Source organism: Amphiura filiformis, chromosome 20 (genome assembly GCF_039555335.1).
Source record: "Amphiura filiformis chromosome 20, Afil_fr2py, whole genome shotgun sequence".
NCBI lineage: Eukaryota > Metazoa > Echinodermata > Ophiuroidea > Amphilepidida > Amphiuridae > Amphiura > Amphiura filiformis.
In genome coordinates this window covers 48,176,596-48,201,491 of record NC_092647.1, presented here as the reverse complement: position 1 = coordinate 48,201,491, position 24,896 = coordinate 48,176,596, and the positions used below count along the sequence as shown (strand labels likewise).

At 37.0% G+C, this 24,896-nt stretch overlaps 1 long non-coding RNA gene across 1 annotated transcript in view; it reads right to left on the bottom strand.

Moving 5' to 3' along the window:
- LOC140142757 (uncharacterized) overlaps positions 1 to 24,896 on the bottom strand; it is a 57,470-nt gene that overhangs the window by 17,613 nt on the left and 14,961 nt on the right. Inside the window, exon 3 of the long non-coding RNA XR_011857575.1 lies at positions 16,180 to 16,265. This is a non-coding gene — a long non-coding RNA (uncharacterized lncRNA). The remainder of the gene's footprint in view (positions 1 to 16,179; positions 16,266 to 24,896) is intronic.

The following is a 24,896-nucleotide window of genomic DNA, read 5'->3' as shown; positions in this document are numbered from 1 at the left end:
TTAAAAGAAATGGCTGGCTATTTATACAAGTAGCTTTGGGGCTCAGTTTTGGTACACTGATAGCACTTGAGCATGATCAAATACAAAGCCCTCTAGTTTTTCCTCTTTTTTAAGAATTATAAGAGTCTGGAAGTATCCCAAATAATGTTTCACATGAAATTAATGAAATAGGTATTTATAACTATAAAAATCATGAACTTGAAGCACTCATACTCAGAACATGTAATGATTTATAAGCATTCATGTAGCAACATCCAAATAAAAATTTACAGTATATATTCTTCAGACATTTAAAATCTTATAGATTGGCCAGACTGATTGTTTCCATTCCCAATGTTACACTCTTTGTAACATTAATAGAATATTGGGATGTATTATAGGAAAACAAACATGTAATTTCTAATTATATATCCCATATTTAGGCACTATTTCATGCTTTTTTCACAAAGTTTACAGGCTAGCTTCTTGAGTGGCATCTCTGTGTAAATGTTGGTATTACTCGGTATTTTGCACCCAAGGCTGTAAATTAATTTACAAGAATTTGACAGTATATATGATCAACCTGAATTATATCACAGATATTGTGTTCCAATATCTGTGATTATATTGACCTATTTCCCAAGTATGGGCCTAATTAAAATATTTATTTCGCCAATTCTTAATGACAAGGGTTTTTATTTATTTTATTTTTTTGCAACAATGGGGCATGTAGAATCACCATTGGATGGTGGTGTAAAAAGTAAAAAAAGTCAATAAAAACAAAACAGATAATGTATTCTTTCAACATCTTAAGTGTAGATTGATTACAGGAAATAATTATCATGAATTATATTGGTCCTAAAATACAACACCTCAGTGCAGCTCTAAGGTGTCCCCAAGTCATCGATTTCAATTTCATTTCAATGGAAAGTGGTAGGTACATCTTAATAACGCCGATAGTTAGCACCAGCGCTAATGCTTAAAATATCAATGAGCGGTAATTATCATTCATCCAGGTAGTAAACAATAATGATATATGAACTATAATCTAGTCAACTGGACTTACTATTTTTGAGTGGGAAATTTTCATGTCCAATCCTGAATGCATCATCAGCCCTACTAATCATCTAAAGCACTTTATAACACCATGCAATTATCTGTACCTTGGGCTCATTAGTGTAATGTAGTGTTTTAGTGCTAATAACACTAATTATCGTTACCTATATGCTAATTAGTATGATGTAGCGTTTTAGCGGTAATAACACTAATTATCGTTACCTAGTGCTAATTAGCGTGATGTAGCATTTTAGCGCTAATAATGCTAATTATCGCTACCTAGCACTCTGCCACTAATTTGATCCATTGAAAATGCTCCGGTCAGTGGGCGTAATTAGCGCTTATAAAGCTAATCAGTGTAATGTAGCATTTTAGCGATAATACCAATCATTAGTGGTACCTAGCACTCTGATGTTGATTTGCCCTAGTAGCTTGATGTAACTTTTTTTAAAGCGCTAATAATACATGCTAATTAGAGCTGCACCATTTCTTCAACAGGCCCTGTGCTTACCGAAAAGGCCTGCAACTTTTACATCCGGGTTTTACATGTCCAGATATTGCTTGTCTGGTACATCATCATTTTTAGGCACTATTTCATGCTTTTTTCACAAAGTTTACAGGCTAGCTTCTCTGTGTAAATGTTGGTATTACTCAGTATTTTGCACCCAAGACTGTAAATTAATTTACTAGAATTTGACACTATATGACCAACCTGAATTATATTGACCTATTTCCCAAGCTATAGGCCTAATTAAAACGTTTATTTCGCCAATTCTTAATGACAAGGTTTTTTTTTTTTACAACAATGTGGGGCATGTAGAATTACCATTGGATGGTGGTGTAAAAAGTATAAAAAAGTCAACAAAAACAAAACAGATAATGTATTCTTTCAACATTTTAAGTGTAGATTGATTACAGAAAAAAATTATCATAATTATATTGGTCCTAAAATACAGCACCTCAGTGCAGCTCTAATTTTTCAGGTGCCATTTATTATGTTTGACTTTAAGGTAATACACTATTTTAAAGTGTTGCGATTTGGTAGTTCACAACATCTTGCGAATGGTAATGAGCTTTGGCAAAAGTTGCATTGCTCATTTCCTTGCGAGCATGTAGAAGAATTCAAATATCACAGAAATAATTTTATCGGTCCTGTGGTTCTTGAGTTATGTTGTAAAGAGGGCTGAAACAACAACACTTTTGTAAAATGTACATAACTCATTAACAACAATAAATTAAGCAAGTTTTTAAATTATATAATTTGTAGAATGAACTTTTGCAAAACATCAAGGTGTTATTTGTCAATAATTTATTGATCTAGAGAATGAAAATCGATTTTTTTGGTTGCTTCGACCAACAACACCTCGTCTCCCCTTAATCATGCATGTTCTTGAGAAGCAATTTTGAAATAGCAATATTTCATGTTTATTCTCCATGCTTTAGATGCGAATAAGAAAATATTGTTATTTTGGGGGGTATTTTTAAGTCATAAAGTTCATATACAACAATGTCAGATGTGAAAATACCCACTGACCATCCAGGATTTGAACCTGGGACCTTCGGTTATCAAGCCGATGCTCTTCCAAATGAGCTAATGACCAGTGAATTTTTTCTTGTCATTGATGTACATGGTATTTTGGACCTAAAAATATCCCAAAATAACAATACTTATTATAGCACATCAAAAGCATGGAGAATAAAAATGAAAGATTGTGATCCCAACATTTCAAAATTTCTTTCCTAGGCATGCATGATGAAGTCTAACATACAACACCTGTTGCTCTACAGGTGTTCCTATTTAAAGATTATAAACTGTCCAAAAGCTGGAAATACAGAGCATATGGCAGGGCCGTAGCAAGCGGGGCGGCCGGGCATGCCATGGACGCCCACTTTTTGAAAAATTTGTTATGTTTTTCTTTATATCTTCATTTCCATATATTTGTATTTTGGCATTTGTGATGGTCGCCCCACATTTTTCAACAGCCCTGGCATATGGAAAGAGCTTGACGATGAAATGTCTCCCAGGTTGGAAAAAAAGGCACCACTAGAAAATCTTGAAGCTTTAAACCATAGGGGCCCTCTACCTCTATGCACGTCGCTGGCTGTACTGTCTCCGGCACTTACAGTTAGCAATCATTATGGTTTTACCAGATTGGCCAGACTGATTGTTTCTTTTCCCAATGTTCCGATAGCTGTTGATTTCATACTCTTTGTAACATTAATAGAATATTGGGATGTATTATATAGAAAGACATAATTATTAATTATTTATCACATATTTAGGACATTCACACTATTTCCTGCTTTTTTCACAAAGTTTACGCGCCCAGGTACTACTTGATATATGCGCTGTTTGTGCATGCAATATCCTACATGGTGTGATGACGCAATCGCCCTAAGTGATATATAGGCACGGTTTCGCTGGCCAGCGAAGCCCCAAGACTTGTGGCAAAGTGTCACCGCCCCAGTATGTGCTGGGCATACGAGGGGTCTCCTTACTTTGTTTTCTCTCTTTATTCCTTCCTTCTTTCCCTTCCTGTCGCCAAAAAGCTCCTAGCAGGTTAGGGTTATTAAGGCCCCCAAAAGTTTTTTTCAGAAACCTGCATGGCGCATGCATTGGTGTGTGAAATTGGATTTGCGGCATAGACCTACCGCATAGATCACTGTTTGATTTTTTCAGTTACAGCAGCCACACATGTACTAACAGCACAAGGTGAATTGTATAATAGTAAACTATTTTTGGTAATTACGGTACATGATTAAGGTAGGAGAAGCTTTTCTAAACCATCCTAATTTGCATATATGCAAACTCTGTGTTGCGGAATAATGTGCACAGGAGCAGTATTTTCTCCACTAAAACATTTTTGGCAAATTGTGAGTTTAGTAATCTGGTAAATAAAACTTGCCACTTGGTGTACATCTTAGGATGTAAACTAACAACTATCATTATCCATTTGTAAAAATCATGGGCATTGTCTCTTTATGCCAAATTTTCCAGCACTAGGTCACATTGTGGAATGATGAAAAGAGAATTGCAGGATGGGACATTATGAAAGATTTGCAGAATTATGCTCAATATTTGGCTATATACAAAACATCTTATAAGAATGATTTAAAAATTGGCAAAATAACTAGAATCACTGCATTTACTTATTGTTTCTAAGGATTAATGTACACAGATGATCATCTCTTACACACACAAGCGCGCCATACGACGTTAGTTAGTCGTGTGTGCGTGTACCAGTTAATCATCCATGCACAAGAATTTTTGGGAAATTGCTGTACCGGGTTGCTGTATTCCATAAATTAAATTTAAGGTGTAAGTGCATGTTGGATACACAAGTATGCATATACAATTAGTCCATGATATTAATCATTTGATAATGATTTTTAAATTATTCTTATGAGACCTTTTGTATTGAACTAAAGTAGAGGGCATTCATCGCCTCACTCCAGAATTTAAGTTACTTGTGTGTAAAATTATAATATTATTGGCATTTACAAATTTTCTGCTATAGATTAGGTATCAAGTTAATAATATAGTAGTTAAAATTACAATCAATTTAAATTACTAATAAATATCAGATCTTCATTCAATCAAAATATTTTACAATTACATCATGAAGTACATGCCTTTATTAATCTTGAACATTTTTAAATAAATGGCACAAAGAGTTTCAACATTTCCATGGAAAATTATTCCCCATAGGGTTATGCAGGAGGGCAAAATTTATTAAGTGCTATTATCACTTCTAATAACCGGGGTCTAATTATTTTCATTTCGATGGGGGTAGGACATGTGCTAAGATCTTCCTTTTCTTAATTTTATTTTTTTAAATTTTTTGCATACATGCAGGTGTCATATGTTAGACTTAATCATGCAAAATAAAACTGACCTGAATGTTCTTGGTAAGCAAGTAATTTTTAAATGTTGGGATTGCAATCTTTCATTTTCCATGTGGTTTTTGATGTAGATAAGTATTGTTATTTTTATTTTAGGTCATAAAGTCCATATAACAATGTCAAACATGAAAATAAACCCCTGACAATCCAGGATTTTAACCTGGGACCTTCGGTTTTCCTACCGATGCTCAACCAAATGAGCAAATTGAGCAGTGATTTTTTCTTGTCAAAATCTGATGGAATTTCATAACAATACTTATCCACATCAAAAAAACATGGAGAATAAAAATGTGAATTGTGATCAAAGGCCATTTAGGGGTAATGATCCCCTTTAAAAGGCTAATTATCATTTTAAATTTAAAGTTAAGTTACTTAAGCTGCATACGTTGCATAAACTTGTTGCCTACGTGGCTTTAGAGACAAAGGGATTGAAGCCCTAAGCCCTATTATTCGATAAGGCTAATTATCATTTGTTGCATATGGTTTGAGAAACAAAGGGATTAAAGCCCTAAGCTCTCAAGTCTCATATTCAAAAGGCTAATTATCATTCTATATTAAAACTTGCTTAACTTGACTTAACATGCTTCCACTTTTTAATGGCTTCAAAATAAAATTTTAATAGGACTCAACATTTTCATGGAACTGCAAGATTGTACTGTAATATGCAGTGCAACTACTTATAATGTTACCAGGTAACTTTTTAAAGATACTTGGCCTTAATAATAAAACACCAGTTATTAGATATACTTTGAATTGATAATAGGACTTAATGAACTTTACCCCCTGCATAATCCTATGGGGAATACTTTTCAATGAAAAATTAGAAACTCTGTCATTTATTTTTATCCCAAGTCTAATGTTTTAAAAAGTGACACCAATCCTACAGTCAATCAACAAACAACCAGTATTTCATAGCCAAAATTATTAAAAAACAATACTGATATCCAGAATTTGAGAACTTATGCAGCCCTAGCTACGAATCACTAACACACTACTTTTTCAGTTAAATTTACGGGGCAGGTCCCTGTCAACTTTTTTTATGCAATATTATCTCTAATTTATAATATAATATTATTGTTGTATTCCTTTATAAACTGCATTTATATCTTGTATTGTCCTGTTGTTTAATATGCCTGCGGATGTTTGAGCCTGGTCATGTACCTTCTCAACCCTCTTGTCTGGCCTTAAATGTATTCTTTTCAATATATCTGTTTTTATGTGTAATATGAATAAAATTGAAATGATGAAAGAGTGCCATAACATATTCTGCGATACCCCACATACAAAGTATTAAATCAAGGATAACATTATTTTTATCAAAGTGAGGCATAACATTTATTTTCAAAGAACTCCCTAGCCTCCCCGAAAACATCTAATGGTGCGTCCCTAAAACCCACGCCTATTCACATTTACCAATCAAAAGAAAATATAGTTTTGTAGTTTCCTGTATTTTTGTACAAGTTACTTTTCAATTGAGGGGCTCATTTACTCCACATTGAGAGTAGTTCTGCATGAATGATCAATAACAATTGTGTTATTTAATTTGTTCCTATTTTGGGTAAAAGGTGTAGATCCAATGCTCATGTATAATATGGATGCTTTTTGATCAAAGTAGATTTATTTTGGAACTTTTTGGAACAAAAATTCAAACAAATTTCAATATGTTTGCAGGATAAGATTTTTATTTACATTTGTCAAGCTTGAAGTTCTGGTGTTTTTATGGTCATCAAGACCCTTCCAAGTGTGGCTGCCCCGGCGCAGAATTTTTTTATTTTTGTCACATGGACCCTGTTCACATTAGGAAATTTTCTTCTTTCGACGAACCTCGAACGAAGATTAAAAATCGTTTTTTCCTAATGTGTACGCACTTTTCTTCCTTCGACGAAGATTAAAATTGCTTCGTTCAACAAAGCTAAAAATGTTGTTTCGACGAAGGAATACTTCATTCGATGAAGCTAATTTTGTAATGTGTACGCTCGCTTCATTCAACGAAGGAAAGTGAGCATGTGACAAGTGACCTTCGCCGGTTTTAATAATAACCGGGCATTAATAGCTTCGTTCGAGATTTGTAATTTTCATGAAATGTGTACAGTGCAATGTCTTCATTCGGTCTTCGTTCAGCGTAATGTGTACGCATGCTTAATTAGTTAATCAAGATTAACTTATCTTCGTCGAATGAAGAAATTTTCTAATGTGAACAGGGTCCTAGTTGTTTTTCTATGAAAACCTTGACGACCTACTTGGACAGCAAAACCGAGGGGGGGTCTTATTGGAAATGAGGGTATGGTGATGTGTGGCAGATTCGGGTACATTTTCAGCCATTTAGACTTGGTTAGATTTTCATCCATTTTGGTTTATTGAAGGCCAGAATTTCATGAAAATTTGAAAGGGTGTTTTTTTCTTCAAAATTTTCTCAAAAAAGTCCAAATTTTTCTTTACACAAATTTGCAAAAATTTATAAAAAATTGGTAGAATTTCGAGTCATTTGGTTTACGGGCGGGTACTTTTTGAAGTATCAGCTGCTCATCCCTACCCAAACCAAAGTTGAGACCCCCCCGGCAGCAACATTCCTGTAAATGTAGCTCTCAAATGTGGGTAACCCACTAGATTCCAGCATCCTGATTAGGTACCCCTATCACATCCCTACCAAGCCTTTGACAGAAGCTCAGTCTGGCTCGGTCTGTGAGGCACGAGTGCAAAGTGCAAGCCAAGCGCATCTATGCGAACCGCAAGTACATTAGTGTGAGCCACAAGCCATCAACACAAGAGTATCCCGACTAGGATGAACACAGTTCACATGTAGTTCAATTCGCCTGATGTTATCCTACTACACGGCTATCCCAGATTAGGTTAGTCTATGAGTTTCCCATGTCTGTGACACGAGACGTATCTCTACCATTTTCAAGAACACACCTTTGCAGGATCAATCCTCCCTGGTTCTTGATATCGACCAAATAAGGTACTCTACCAGACAAATTGGGTTATTGGAAGAATACATCAGAATGCCTTGACATGGATACCGAATAATGATGATACATGATAATCACCGGCGTGTCCAGGATCTTTTCCTGCGGGGGGCTCAGCCCCTCTTTCAGATTTATGTGGGGGGCTTGATGGCTAAAATCGCCAAAAAACGGCTGATTTTACATGATTTTTAACAAAGTGCGGGGGGCTTCAGCACCCAAAGCCCCCCCCCCTGGACACGCCATAGATAATGATCCGACGATGAGAATCAGATGAGAACTATCATGATGATAAAACCAAAATCAATAATGATATTTCCTTCACCACAGGCAACACTGGGTTGGTGAAAAATACCAGTGGCAGTAAGATTCATAACTGGCCTGACATAAATACAACCCACCCCACTTGTGGTAATCTTTGGGGCTGTGCAATAATTGTGAGCCTGTGGGGAATTGGGGAAGGAAATAAATTTTGGCCAGCTAAAAGAGGGAAAACAATTTTGGGCAAACCTGTTGAGGGGGGGGCGGGGGCAAGCATTTTGTGCACACTGTTTGGAAATTGTACCCCAAGGTCTCATAATTATTGCACAGCCCCTAATAGAACCCCATGAAGTTGATGAAAGAAAGAAATAATAGAACTAGAGCTACTATGGCTCACGAGCCACAAATATCAGGCGATGGCTTCTGATTGACCTCATTAAACCTTTGACCTTGGGTAAACTCAGGTTGACTACTCATGCTCTCTCAAATCAAGGATAATCCACAACCAGGCATTTGACCTCATCTGACCTTTATGGTTTCATACTCCCAAAATGTAACGGATCGTTCTGATTGACCTCATTGGACCTTTGACCTTGGGTAAACTCAGATTAACTACTCATGCTCTCTCAAATCAAGGATAATCCACAACCAAGCTTACTTTAACATTTGACCTCATTTGACCTTTTCTGACCTTTGACCTTGGATGACCTTTGTGGTTTCACACTCCCATGTGTCTGGGATCATTTTCTGCAAATTACAGCCTGAGCAGAGCAACTTAAAATTTGGCCTGACCTTTGACCTCATCTGACCTTTATGGTTTCATACTCCCAAAATGTCACGGATCATTCTGATTGACCTCATTAGACCTTTGACCTTTGTGGTTTCACACTCCCAAGTGTCTGGGATCATTTTCTGAAAATTATAGCCTGAGCAGAGCAATTTAAAAATTGACCTGACCTTTGACTTCAGATGACCTTTAAGGTTTCATATCCCCAAAGGGATCATTTTTTGCAAGTTACAGCCTGATCAGAGCAACTTTATATTTGACCTTTGACCTCGGATGACTGCGGTTTCATACTCCTGAAATATCAGGGATCATTTCCTGCAAGTTCAGCTTGCCGGAACAATTTGACCTGACCTGAATATTAGAGTTGGTCTGACACTAGTAGCATTTTTTGAAAGTGGGTTTGACAAAAGAAATATTAGATAGAAGCAGAAGCAGTAGATTAGAGGGTTTCCCCAATATACAGGTGGTGCAATGCACGACCTACATAAAAATAGAGAGGAAAAAAAGATGCAGCAGCTGCAAAGGTAGCCAAAGAGAGGAGAAGAGAATGAAGCTATGGGGTTCTTCATATACCACTCGGGATTGTCCAAAAATACTTTGGTGGGGATAGAGTTATTTTTCATAATATTGATGTCTGGGCCTAATAATTTTTTTCATAATTTAAACCAAACTATTAAACTTGGGTCATTATTTTTATTTTTTACTCAGCCTTAGGCCTAAGTTTTTCATTCAGCTACATTTTGAGATTTGTAACTTTTCTATTTAAATGTATTAGTAATAAACCAGCTAAACTAACTTTGATCTTATTTCGCTTTAATTTTTCTTTGATGTCTAGGCCTAATAACTATCTCTAAATTTAAATTTGCACCATGCACTTGTATAATAGTGAGCCTGTAAATTAATGACTTGTAATCAATCCTTTTTTTACATTAAAATCCGATTTTGTTTTAGTACTATATGTACTAGTCTTAGATTTCATTGATGTTAACAATACTGACTGAAAATACGACTTAGGCCCATATTTAGCAATTTCCTGTAATTTCCTTGATAGGCCTATAATGCCCTAGACGATCCTATTCGAACAGTGCTTTCAGATTTTGTTTGTTAAACTATTTTCTGTTTGTTTCCTTACTTTTATTATGTTTTTTCTTTTTTGTTTATTATATGTTTTATTTATTCATTTTTCTGGGCCTATTTATTCATTTTTCTGGGCTTTTTTTCATAATTTAAACTAAACTATTAAACTTGGGTCATTATTTTTATTTTTTACTCAGCCTTAGGCCTAAGTTTTTCATTCAGCTACATTTTGAGATTTGTAACTTTGCTGTTTATTAAAAATGTATTAGTAATAAACTAACATTGATCTTATTTCACTTTATTTTTTTGATGTCTAGGCCTAATAATATTCTCTAAATTTAAATTTGCACCATGCACTTATATAATAGTGAGCCTGTAAATTAATGACTTGTAATCAATCCCTTTTTTACATTAAAATCCGATTTCGTTTTATTACTATATGTACTACTACTAGTCTTAACTTTCATTAATAACAATACTGACTAATAAAACGACTTAGGCCTATATTAGCAATTTCCTGTAATTTGCTCGATAGGCCTATAATGCCTTAGACGGTCCTATTCGAACAGTGCTTTCAGATTTTGTTTGTTAAACTATTTTCTGTTTGTTTCCTTCTTTTATTATGTTTTTTATTCTTTTTTGTTTATTATATGTATTATTTATTTTTCATTTACCTGATACTTTTTCATGTCTAGGCCGGCCTTCTCAGGGAGGGAGCCTGGGAAAGGATTTTTTTCAAGCTCCTGTAAGGGTCAGTTATATTTTTGAAGGGCCAGGTTAGATAATTCTCCAACAACAGCAAAGTATTTCTGAACACTCCTCACTGCTCACTGAATTCAGTATGCGCAAGCTGCAACACAAGGCTATCAAGAACCTGCACAACATTAAATGTTTGTATATTGACTTGTTATCAGGAACCACGCTGAAAGCAACCTGAGTGGAAGAAGAATCCAACTCCAATTTTTTACAAAAATGAGTTAGACCCAGCATTTTATTGCCAGCAGACTGTTCTTCCTCGTGTGTGAAAGATGAGCCAAAATCCACTTTTTAAATAGTCTTCCATGTACACTTAATCCAGGTTTTCATGGAAGAAAGGCCCAACTCCATGGAGTTGGGCACTAGGTAGCAATGAAAAATGTGTGCGACAGCATGCAGCACGCGTGCGGCAGTGTGCAGCACACGTGCAGATGTGTGCAGCATGCATGCAAGGCCTGCTAGTAGCGTGTTCATGTGTGCGAACCAGCTGTGTGCATGCAGGCACCGCACACAAATATCCACCGCGCACACAATTTGCTTGCAGAACCTGCGTGCAGACTACCAATCTGTACGCAAATTACGTGCAGACTACACTTGTGTGCGGACTGTAGGACTGCATGCAAATTGCACGCATCTTGCATGCAGCACGCATATTGCTGCATGCATGCAGGATTTCCAGATCACAAGCCGGATCGATTGCTGCAGCATGCAGGGTTTTCAGATCACTAAGTTAGAATGCTGCACGCATACGTCGGGTTTCCAGAAGCAGTGAAGGTAAAATGCTGCATGCATGCAGGATTTTCAATGACTAATTCACCTTTTCACAACTGACATCAAGTCACAATATTTGGCAATGATCTAGAAGTGAAAATATTTAAATGTTGAATAAATAAATTAGCCTTCGGACCAAAATTTTCTAAGTATTTAACCTTCCGACCAAGATTTTTTGGCAGACCAAGAGGGGGGGGGGGCAAGCAATTTTTGGCAGGCCAACAGGGGAGGGGGGGCAAGCATTTTTTGGCAGGTATAGAGGGGAGGGCATGATAAGCAAATTCCTGTTTCGATAGTTGGCATTTCAACTTTGGGCCAATGTTGGAATGCTATTCCTGTTTTGATAGTTGGCATTGAAACACTGGGCCAATGTTGGAATGCCATATTCCTGTTTCGATAGTTGGCATTGCAACATTAGGCCGATGTTGGAATGTCATTCCTGTTTTGATAGTTGGCATTGAAACACTGGGCCAATGTTGGAATGCCATATTCCTGTTTCGATAGTTGGCATTGCAACATTAGGCTGATGTTGGAATATCATTCCTGTTTCGAAAGTTGACATTGCAACATTGGGCCAATGTTGGAATTCCATTCCTGTTTCAATAGTAGGCATTGCATCATTGGCCCAATGTTGGAATGCCATTTCTTTTTCAATAGTTGACATTGCAATATGGGGCCAATGTTGGTATGCCATTCATGAATCAACAGTTAATTGGCACTGCAAAAAATTAAAACAAAATTCAAAATTTTTATAGTGAATGTTATCAATATTCACAGTAAATTTGATCAATATTCATAAAATGATGCACTTTGGCCGGTTTAGTCATCAAAATATTGCTTATATTAACTTAAACACTTATTCAAATGTGTATATCACAATAGCTCAAATGGTAAAGCATCAGACTCCCATGCAGAAGGTCCCAGGTTCAAAATCAGGTAGGTTAAGTTAGATAGGTGACTTGTATAAAATTAAGCTAGGCAATTTTAGTTCATTGTAAAATGGATAGCCAGGATTGTATAAGACTAATTGTAAGGACAGTATACACTGTTAACCATTATTTTTGATTTTTTTTTCATGATTTTGTCTCGCATATATATGGCCAGTACGTGCTGCACGCATGCAGTGCACGCTAATGGATTTGCATGCTGCATGCAAACTGCACACGCTCATGACCTGCACGCATGCAGCAAGCATCTGCACGCTTCCCTGCATGCGTGCCTCGTTCCAAATATACGCAGCCGCACGCTACCAACTGCACGCGTGCTGCATGCGGTGCGGCACGCATGCTGCTTGCATGCTGCATGCGTTCAAAAACTGCGTGCCATTTTCGTAAGCTTCTTCCACAAATATTGGGTAAAAGAGGAATTTTGTTCATCCATGAAATCTGCTTCTCACTACAATAAACTTTCTTGCTAACATATTACATGCTTATACTTGTGCAATTAATGGATAATTTCCAAATTTCTGTAGCTATTTATAACACATCTGCTTACGAACTGACACTTGCAGCATATTAGTGGAAGAAGGGCCCAACTCCAGCTCCTATTAAGACCTGTACAGTTGCCATGGAAACATAAATGATTTTGAATGTATGTAATACTGTATGTTCATGTATTAAAAGTCCCTGAAGATGAAAACATTCTGTCTATAAAACTTGTCCAAATATTAAGTTTTTTCCTTAATATCTCAAAAACAGTTTTGATGGAGTTGGGCTCTTCTTCCACTCAGGTATTCAATTATATTGATTTGGTTTAGGAATTCTAGTTGAAGCAATTAGATTTGTTGCAATATGTGTCTAACTTCCCATTATACCTACAAAAATTAGTTGAAGAAATAAGTTTACCAAAATGTGGATCTTCTAAACCATATAGGTACATTGCGTAAAAGTAAACAAATTTAACGCCCGCCCACTAATTTTCCTCACCACAGACAGCATTGGTTCGGTGATACATGTACATACCAATGGCAGTTGTTTCATAACTGGTCTGACAGACATAGATATTCCTAATATTCTCTTACATTAAATATACTTCATTACATTACGCTGTGGCATTATGCCTGGTCTAGCCCGTTGGTCGGGAGGATAGACCTCAGGTGAGCTTTCCCTAACGACTACACTACTGCTGCCGGTCTAGCCCTTTGGTTGGGAGGATAGACCTCAGGTGAGCTTTTCCCTAACGACTACACTACTGCTGCCGGTCTAGCCCGTTGGTCGGGAGGATAGACCTCAGGTGAGCTTTCCCTAACGACTACACTACTGCTGCCGGTCTAGCCCGTTGGTCGGGAGGATAGACCTCAGGTGAGCTTTCCCTAACAACTACACTACTGCTGCCGGTCTAGCCCGTTGGTCGGGAGGATAGACCTCAGGTGAGTTTTCTCTAACGACTACACTACTGCTGCCGGTCTAGCCCGATGGTCGGGAGGATAGACCTCAGGTGAGCTTTATCTAACGACTACACTACTGCTGCCGGTCTAGCCCTTTGGTCGGGAGGTTAGACCTCAGGTGAGCTTTCCCTAACGATTACACTACTGCTGCCGGTCTAGCCCGTTGGTCGAGAGGATAGACCTCAGGTGAGCTTTCCCTAATGACTACACTACTGCTGCCGGTCTAGCCCGTTGGTCGGGAGGATAGACCTCAGGTGAGCTTTATCTAACGACTACACTACTGCTGCAGGTCTAGCCCTTTGGTCGGGAGGTTAGACCTCAGGTGAGCTTTCCCTAACGATTACACTACTGCTGCCGGTCTAGCCCGTTGGTCGAGAGGATAGACCTCAGGTGAGCTTTCCCTAATGACTACACTACTGCTGCCGGTCTAGCCCGTTGGTCGGGAGGATAGACCTCAGGTGAGCTTTATCTAACGACTACACTACTGCTGCCAGTCTAGCCCTTTGGTCGGGAGGTTAGACCTCAGGTGAGCTTTCCCTAACGACTACACTACTGCTGCCGGTCTAGCCCGTTGGTCGGGAGGATAGACCTCAGTTGAGCTTTCCCTAACGACTACACTACTGCTGCCGGTCTAGCCCGTTGGTCAGGAGGATAGACCTCAGGTGAGCTTTCTCTAATGACTACACTACTGCTGCCGGTCTAGCCCGATGGTCGGGAGGATAGACCTCAGGTGAGCTTTCCCTAACGACTACACTTCTGCTGCCGGTCTAGCCTGTTGGTCGGGAGGATAGACCTCAGGTGAGCTTTCCCTAACGACTACACTACTGCGGCCGGTCTAGCCCGATGGTCGGGAGGATAGACCTCAGGTGAGCTTTCCCTAACAACTACACTACTGCTGCCGGTCTAGACCGTTGGTCGGGAGGATAGACCTCAGGTGAGCTTAAGAAATAAGAATAAGTTTACCAAAATGTGGATCTTCTAAACCATATAGGTACATTGCGTAAAAGTAAACAAATTTAACGCCCGCCCACTAATTTTCCTCACCACAGACAGCATTGGTTCGGTGATACATGTACATACCAATGGCAGTTGTTTCATAACTGGTCTGACAGACATAGATATTCCTAATATTCTCTTACATTAAATATACTTCATTACATTACGCTGTGGCATTATGCCTGGTCTAGCCCGTTGGTCGGGAGGATAGACCTCAGGTGAGCTTTCCCTAACGACTACACTACTGCTGCCGGTCTAGCCCGATGGTCGGGAGGATAGACCTCAGGTGAGCTTTCCCTAACGACTACACTACTGCTGCCGGTCTAGCCCGATGGTCGGGAGGATAGACCTCAGGTGAGCTTTCCCTAACGACTACACTACTGCTGCCGGTCTAGCCCGTTGTCGGGAGGATAGACCTCAGGCCATGCAATCTTAATTATCTTAATTAAACCATTTGACTCAAGCTCTCCTGCCCGTTAGTAAAATCATGCACATTATACTTTTCTCCCCTCTTTTATTTAATTACTGAAAAGAAAAATACAAGTCCATTAATCTTTCCCATAAAAAGCATGGCACTAAACATTTCACAACAGATATAATTTTACTAGCAAACTTGCCCCAAAACTTGTCCATATCGATTGAAAAAAAATGAGAAAAAATAAATCCATTACACATTGGGGTAAGAGCTTTTAGTCTAACAACTATTTAAATGAGAAATTACCTACATGTATTTGAATGGGGCCTCAGCTTTGTCAATGACAATTTTATTGACATATCCTTTACTTTTCTGAATTTATAAACGATTTAAATTGTTTACACTTCACTGGGATCACTGAATGGGCTTTAATTTAATAGCTTTCATTTTTCGCCAAATTTCCATAAGCACATGTTTCTAAATTTTCTCAGAGAAATTGGATAGCCTGTGAAATAGTGGCGTAACTAGGGGGCAGGGGGCAATGTGCCCCAGGCGCCACCCTTAGGGTGCGCCAAATTGACCATTTCAGCATCGATTCTGCTCCCCTACAAGCAATGAAAATCAAAATTACTTCCAGTAATCAAATTTAATTAGTGGTAGGCCTTATTTGTCCAAAAAATTTGTGCAATTGATTCAAGAATTGGGGGGCGCCATTATGTATCCTTAGCCCTGGGGGGCTAGGGGCACCAATTTTGCGGGCGCTACCAACCCTAGTTACGCCACTGCCGTGAAACCACTGAGTGGCTATATATATATATTGTGCACTTACTTTTAATTGTCCTGGTATACTGAAGACATCCCTGTTCATTTGATTCATCTCAACAACAAATACTGCTTCCACTGCAAGTGATGGATCTGTAATGATACAAAGAGACTCAATATTAGAAGTCATGAAAGTTACACGAAAACCAATCATAAGGGGCGCTCCTTATTTTAAGGCGGCATGGTTTTTGAAGAAAAAACTTTGAATATATGCATGCAAAGAAAAAATTATTTCACCCACTTGACTAAAAAAAACTTCTTCCTAGGTTATACACATACACACAAATTCTGCCTAGTTTACACACTAAAAGAAAATCTTCAATACAAAAGGTCAACATTTTCAGTACACTTTTCATCCCAGCTACACAACACTTAAAGTATATATCATTTATACAATTTACTTCGAGAACTGTTAAATTTCAAAAATATCAATTTTAATCATTAGCCTTTCCCAAATTTGACTCGCCGCATCTCAAAATGGCTAAGTGCAACTTATGGCGGGTTTCGTCAGAGCGGGTCACATTTATACACACAAATAAATATGCTGTAATATGCTATAATTAGGGAAGATTATTCTAGAATAGTAAGAAATGATATATAAAGCCTGGATTGGAAATGATTAAGATGGGAGATTGAAATTCTAAGAGGGAACCCTGTGAAACTAATGTTAGCCAGGGCAGTATTGGTACAAAGTTACCAATATTGTGTGAAGTCTTCAAACTTCGGTTCACAGTTCTTGTGTGTGTGTTGGAGAGAATTAAATAATCCAGTCGAGGTGGTAGTAGAGCCAATAGTGCTCAATTACGGAAACTCAAATAAGCGACAGACTGAAAAATCTCCATCAAGGAACTGTGGTATTTTGCTGGACTAACAAGTGGAGCAGAAATCCCGGGCAGAAAGCTTACTCAAGAGATCTCAGAGAGACGAGCATATGGTCAACATATGAGAAGACCATTTGGAAAACAAAAGCACAGCAGCTAGGATAGTGAGACCATAGACATCAGGACATCGAACTTTGTGGTAAACCAGGGTTTACCTTGGATAAACAGGATCTTGGACATTGCCGGATCTTAGATCAAGGAACCCGGGCAAGGAACTGAGATCATCAACGGAATCTCATCAGAATGTGTCAGCCAATCAAGATCTCCAGGCTTAGTAATCATAGCATAAAGAAATCTTTGTAGTAATTTTAAGTAATTGTAATATCATATAAGGATTTGATCGATATAGCCATACTGCACTAATTACTAAATAATAATCAATTTGTTGTGTATAATAAACAGCGTGTTTGCGTGCTTGGTGTTGCATGAAGCAGGTGATTTTGGCTCTGGCTAAATCAGCTTGGATAAATTTGGTGTACTGAAAATGCCCAGCAACTGTCAATCAAATAGTGTATTTGTCAATTGTCAATTACAATACAGGGCATAAGTCTGATTCACTATTGAAGCAGGCATGGTTTCATCACATTGTATATCCAATAAAAATTCCTTTATTTTTGTTTTGTGACGCCCAATGTGAGCTTGGATGTGATGGTGAATTCCATGGTGTGTAGATTTGGTATTATAATGATTTTTCTAGGGAAGAGTAGAAGATGATCAAATGCCAGAGAAATGTGTTTGATTGGGGAAGGTGTTCTGACAATCCAAATATATACTTAGTCCACCTCAGATGACCTGTAACAATTTTGGCGCAGAATTGTGATCAACATTACTTAATTCACCTCGGATGACTTTGACCTGACATTCAACATTTTCGCGCTTACACCAATCATGTCCATAACAATTTAACTCTTACAACTTCCTGTCAACTCTCTAATTTAAAACTCTAAATTTGTCTCTTTGCCCTTTCTGTCTTGTACCATTAAGATAAGCAAACATCTTCATGATCCAATCAGGTGGTGAATGACGTGCATTCTCTAAATTCAGTAAATTTCCATCGTCAACCGTGCAATTGAATGGGATTATTTTGAATATTTAAAACGCTTGAAATATCACAAACAAATAGGCCTATGTTAATAAATAACAATGAGAGCAGTTCCATTAACTTTCTTCCATAAATAATCACAGAGTATTATCTGTTTACAAAATAAGCGGTTTTTATGCAGATTTAATTAGCGTGCTGTGTGTGACTGCAATTATCATTATCAGTATACTACTCAAAAACATGGCCTTGTTCATGTTTACAAAGTCACTGCCTAATTGTTTGATCTTAGGCCAATATAAAAAAATTGTTTGCTTGCTCTCAAATGAATTGTCAAAATTGGGTTGGTCGGCCGTGGGATTTCTTTTTTTTTATTACTAGCAAACTCTAATGTTTGTATTAATTAAGGTTCAAAATATGAAAAATCAGACAATTTTGGTGTCAGAACATTCATTCTTCATAAAAGTAGCTACCCAGCAAACAAAACGTTTTCGACATCATTCGCAAAAGGTTATAAAAGGTTGTCAGAAAAGCGTTTAAATGTCGGTTATATAAAGGGTACATTAAGAGTATAAAACTTTTTCATAATATTTGTTGGTAATTTACTGCACAGCAAACACAAATGTTTTACAGAAAACATTTAAATGTCGGGTTATACAAAGGGTATAAAAACGTTTTAATAACATTCCAAAAATATTCTAAACAGAATGTTATTTTGGGGTTGAAAATTTTTTTTACAAAAAATGTTTGCCCAAAATATTTTAAATAACGTTTTATAATGTTTTCACGACCTTTATTTTACCCGACATTTAAATGTTATTAAAACTTTTTGTAAAAAACATTGTACGAATATTTCTGTGTTTGCTAGGTGCAAATATTTTAACATAATGTTATTTAAGTGTTGACAAAATATCAAAACTGCTGGGTACCAAACTTTTGATACAGCTTGTATAGTTATTTGTTCTAATTTCCATGTAAAAGGAGCCAGTTCTTTCATCCTTAAAACAAAATACACATATTTTCAATTACATGCAGATAGATAAGACCTTGGTAAGATAAGCATGTTAAGGAAGAAGAAGAAGAAGAAGTATCACATTTAACCAATCTTTAGCAAAATATACATAGATGTAATAATGAGATGCATCTTTGGAATAATGTTATAACAGCTGAGATATGAAAATGGAAATATTATCCCACACAAAACTGATGAAAGAGATATTTGATGGATATGTACTTGCCTGCTTGTAAAGAAAAGTATATACAATGTAGCTGATTCAGCTGGATTCCATTAATTGATATTAAAGCCCAATTGCGTGCTCCTCTAGACTATGAATGCCGGGCAATTTGGGTTTCAATCCTGTCAATATTGGTATCCTTCACTGAAGAATTTTGGTATATAGTTTATAATTGGCACGCCTGAACTACATGCATTTGACCATAAATTTTTCTTCACTATCTATGATTTGACACCACAGTGCTATTAGAATAACAACAGAGCAGAGCTGGGCCAACAGTTTTTGTTTCTGTTGACTTGACTACTGATATCACATCAGCAACAACAAACAACTGATAAGTTATGGGGCATAAGAAAGAACCTGATTGGATGGATCTAAAGAAAGAAGATGGCTGAATGGGTAGTATTAGCAGCTTGTTGCTGTTATATAACATCGTAACAAACTAAACTAGAAAGATGTAAAGAACATTAGCAAGGCTTTTTATTCAAGCTCAAGAGTCAAGTGCCCATCTATTAAGTGAGCCAGAACTGGGGATGAGATGATAACACCTTCACACCTTGATGCATATCTAGAATTCCGTTTCTGAGACAGATTTTGACTGAAACAATCTTTCAGTGACATTGTAAAAAAATTGCTAAGAATGGAAATGTTGAGCCCTCCCCACCTAGTCAAAGAAACTGGGGAGGGTGAGAACTGAGGGCATGAGTCCATAATGCTATATGTTAGTTGTTTGCGGGTAGTAAGTGAATGTTCAAAATTACTTTGGTGAGCAAATTTGATTTTTTTTGTGTACAAAATATTTTGACCTTTGCAAACCAGGATTTTGTATTCCCCAAGTTTGGTCCAAACCCTCACCTCCCTCCCGATTGGTGCAGCCTATATAGTGAAGAGTTTCCAGCCAATTTCTGAGCATACTAAATACACAAAACACCGTACATCTGCTCCCATGCACTGACGGACCTTTCAAGTGGCCCAAAGACAGCAGATTTTACATGATTTTAGGAAAATGTAAATTCTGGGTTGGTCGGGCCTGTAGAACATGGTTTTATTTTTTGTCACCTTACTGTTAAAACCAAAACTGAATCACAGAGTGATCCCGGAAGTGATTGAATGATATGCTAATTATACAACTATCAGAAACTAAATCTGACCTGTGAGGAAGTCGACTTGAATATGCAGCAAAAGAAATATAACTACCTCCTTTGTTCATACCCCGCTCCTCCTCCAGTGATGTAGCCATGCCATTTTAAGTTATTAACGGTTGAGTGCCTTTAAAAAAGAAAATTCTCAGGTCAACCTATTTCGATAATTTGGCATCTAAATCATTAGATTCATCTGGTATTGTTGGCGTTTAACTGCGAGAGCTTTGAATCCGGGGGTGGGGGTCACTCACTACTTGACTTGCTACACACCCGCGTACAAGAAAAACATCTAAAAGGGTATGTTTTTGACTACACAGCGTCATCAACGTCTTTTTGAAAAAGGGGTACTTTTTCAGTAGGCATCGCCATTTAGGGGTCGTTTTTCACCAAAATCCTTAGACGTTTAGGGTTAGTAATATTATTGTTTGAGTGAGTTTGCACTAATTTGAGAAAAATCACCACTTTTTTAATTGATTCTTGTTACCTTTGTGCATATTTTCTTTAGTATCTCTAGGTCTGCAACATCAAAAAGACACCTTGGGTATCAAATTAGCTCACTTTCCTGTTTACGCCACGTAGGGTATAATTATTATTATTATTCAAGGTTTATTAAAATGCATATCGCAGCCAATACATTGCACAATATAAAAAAACAATTAAATAGCATATATAATACAATTTGACATTAATTACGGTAGATATTTCTCAGCTGACGGCATTAAGGGTATGGTTTTTCAAGTGCTACGCCATTTAGTGTAGGATTTTGCATGTGTTTCGCCATTAAGGGGTGCAATTTGGTTATGTGAAAATTCGCCATTAAGGGTGCATTTCAGAGGTGGTCGAACGCTGGTGGGTAGCACTTTTGTGCAAGAGTGACCCCCCCGGGCTTTGAATATGAGAACATTTTGCCCAAAAATTTAGCCTGGCCATTTTTCCATTGAAATCTGTCTAGATTTAATCCTATAGACAGGAGATAGCACACTGATTTGCTTTGCACCCCCAGGTATAGGGCACTATGGCTTGGAATTTTCTTTTGCTACATTTGTGGAACCAATGTTTTTTTGACATCCTTAAACCTGAAAGGATACAATTCCTATGCCCCTGTGGTAGTCCCACAAGGGGAAAAAAAATAAAAATAGTCCTATCATGTGTAGTGTATCTCAAATTGTTCCTCTCTTCACAGGGTACAAAAAAGTCAATGTCATATTTTTCTACGGTGCTTAGTTCAGGAGTTATAAGGTTGAATAGGTCAAAACGAAATTTAAAAATGGTCCGTTTTATTCTAAACATAAAAAATCTCAAACATATAGGTAATTTACAATTTGGGTGCAATTTGCATTGTCATGTTCAATTTCAGAGTTAATGCCCCCAGTCAGAACTCTTGCCCCCTGTTTCCCCCAGCAAAACCCAAAATTACAAAACTTTCCACTTTACGGCATTTGTGCGCAAAATTTGATGATTTCCCCCCACCCCTGAAATTCACTTTGCCCCCAATGCCCCCTACGCGCTGCCACTGAATGGTACACACACAACTTTAAACTAGAATTAAGTGGTTCGTAATTAAGGTGGCCCCACACAAAGGTGTGTAATAACAAAGGTTTGTAAATACAATATGCAAATAAGCTCGTTAATTCATAAACATAATTATTGCTGATAACATGATACAAAACTATACAGCAAATTATCAGGCCACCATATCCTATCACAATACACCAAGTCTTAAGTTGATTGGTTATTACATTGGAGCTGCACAGTGGATTAATGAATTTGCTTCTGCCCGAACAGCCGAAGAACGGGACAGCCAAAGAACCAGACAGGCAAAAAATGAAAGAAATAACCAGGCAACCATTTAAATGATAACATAAGCCCAACATTATTTGGGGTCAACTCACATAGAGACATTTTTGTAAAGATCAAAGAAATTCAAATTAAAAGTTTAAAAAGTAATAGGCCTATGATTATACAAGATGAACCTTTCATTTTGTGACAATTTATATGAATGAGCATTCTCAGTGGTAAAAGTATAAACAGCAATACTGTTCAATTCATGAACCTTGTTACAGTGATACCCAATTTGAACTTTTGTCCACGTTGTGTATCAGGATATCATCAGTAGATAAAAGCATGCACATGATGTAATTTGAGCTATCTTCAGTAGATGGTATATACTGCGCCAGCATCCACTACTCAAAATATTGTCCATCCCATCCATTTTGACACGATATTGGATAGGCAAAAGACAAAATGCTATCTTTCATTCTCATTCTTATTCAGTTTTAGTGGAATTTTTGCTAAACCATGAAATGGTATCAGCCTATATTAGTGCATGTTACTTACTACCAACCTTTTGGTCTGAAATGGACATATCTTTAAATGCCAAGGTATGAACCCCCAAGTGGTGTCAAATGAAAGAGGAAGAAGTAAAGAATATAATAAAATTATTTTCCCACCCGGGGGTGGCACCCATATTAAGCCCTGGGTCAATATATTCATATGGTCCTTTTCATATCTCAAAAAAAAAAAAAAAGTATGTACCGGTGTCAAATGAAAGAGAACAGAGTAAAAAATATAATAAAATACTTTCCCCACCAGGGTGACACTCCTCATAAGACCTGGGCCAATATTCATATTTTGGTTCCTTTTCATATCTCAAAATGCCAAGAATATATGCAAGAATGTATTAAAATTATTTTCCCCACCGGGGGTGACACTCCTCATAAGACCCAGGTCAATATTTCTATTTTGGGTCCTTTTCCATATATGACACCCGAGTGGTGTCAAATGAAAGAGAAAATAGTAAAGAATAGAATATATAAACATAATTTTCCTACCGGGGTGACACTCCTCGTTAGACCTGGTTTAATATTCATATTGTGGGTCCTTTTCATATCTTGAAATGTCAAGAAGGTATGAACCCCCACCCAAGTGGGGTGAAATGACAAAGATAATAAAAATTCCTTTAAATGTGAGCTTGGATGTGATGGTGAATTCCATGGTGTGTAGATTTGGTATTATAATGATTTTTCTAGGGAAGAGTAGAAGATAATCAAATGCACGAGAAATGTGTTTGATTGGGGAAGGTGTTCTGACAATCCAAATATATATACTTAGTCCACCTCAGATGACCTGTAACAATTTTGGCGCAGAATTGTGATCGACATTACTTAATTCACCTCGGATGACTTTGACCTGACATTCAACATTTTCAAGCGCTTACACCAATCATGTCCATAACAATTTAACTCTTACAACTTCCTGTCAACTCTCTAATTTAAAACTCTAAATTTCTGTCTCTTTGCCCTTTCTGTCTTGTACCATTAAGATAAGCAAACATCTTCATGACCCAATCAGGTGGTGAATGGCGTGCATTCTCTAAATTCAGTAAATTTCCATCGTTAACCGGGTAATTGAATGGGATTATTTTGAATTTTTAAAACACTTGAAATATCACAAACAAATAGTCCTATGTTAATAAATAATATAAATAGAAGCTAAAACCGTTCGGGTACATAGTCACTGCCTTGTTTGATCTTAGGCCAATAAAAAAAATTGTTTGCTTGCTCTCAAATGAATTGTCAAAATTGGGTCGGTCGCCGTGGGATTTTTTTTTTTTCTTCTTCTTTTTCTAATGTTTGTATTAATTACGGTTCAAAATATGAAAAATCAGACAATTTTGGTGTCAGAACATTCATTCTTCATAAAAGTAGCTACCCAGCAAACACAAAACGTTTTCAACATCATTCGCAAAAGGTTATAAAAGGTTGTCAGAAAACGTTTAAATGTTGGTTATATAAAGGGTACATTTAGAGTATAAAACGTTTTCATAGCATTAAATAACATTTGTTGGTAATTTACTGCACAGCAAACACAAATGTTTTACAGAAAACATTTAAATGTCGGGTTATATAAAGGGTATAAAAACGTTTTAATAACATTCCAAAAACATTTGTGAAAACTTGGTACAAATCATTCTAAACAGAATGTTATTTTGGTTTGCCCAAAATATTTTAAATAAAGTTTTATAATGTTTTCACGACCTTTATATAACCCAACATTTAAATGTTATTAAAACATTTTGTAAAAAACATTGTAAGAATATTTCTGTGTTTGCTAGGTGCAGATATTTTAACATAATGTTATTTAAGTGTTGACAAAATATCAAAACTGCTGGGTACCAAACTTTTTGATACAGCTTGTATAGTAATTTGTTCTAATTTCCATGCAAAAGGAGCCAGTTCTTTCATACTTAAAACAAATACACATATTTTCAATTACATGCAGATAGATAAGACCTTGGTAAGATAAGCATGTTAATTGTTATGTCACTATCACTATCACTATCTTGATCTTGATAAGATGTCTACCATGCTGCAGCATATTAAACAAGGACAACTATACAACATTCATTGAATGACTTTGAAACTTTG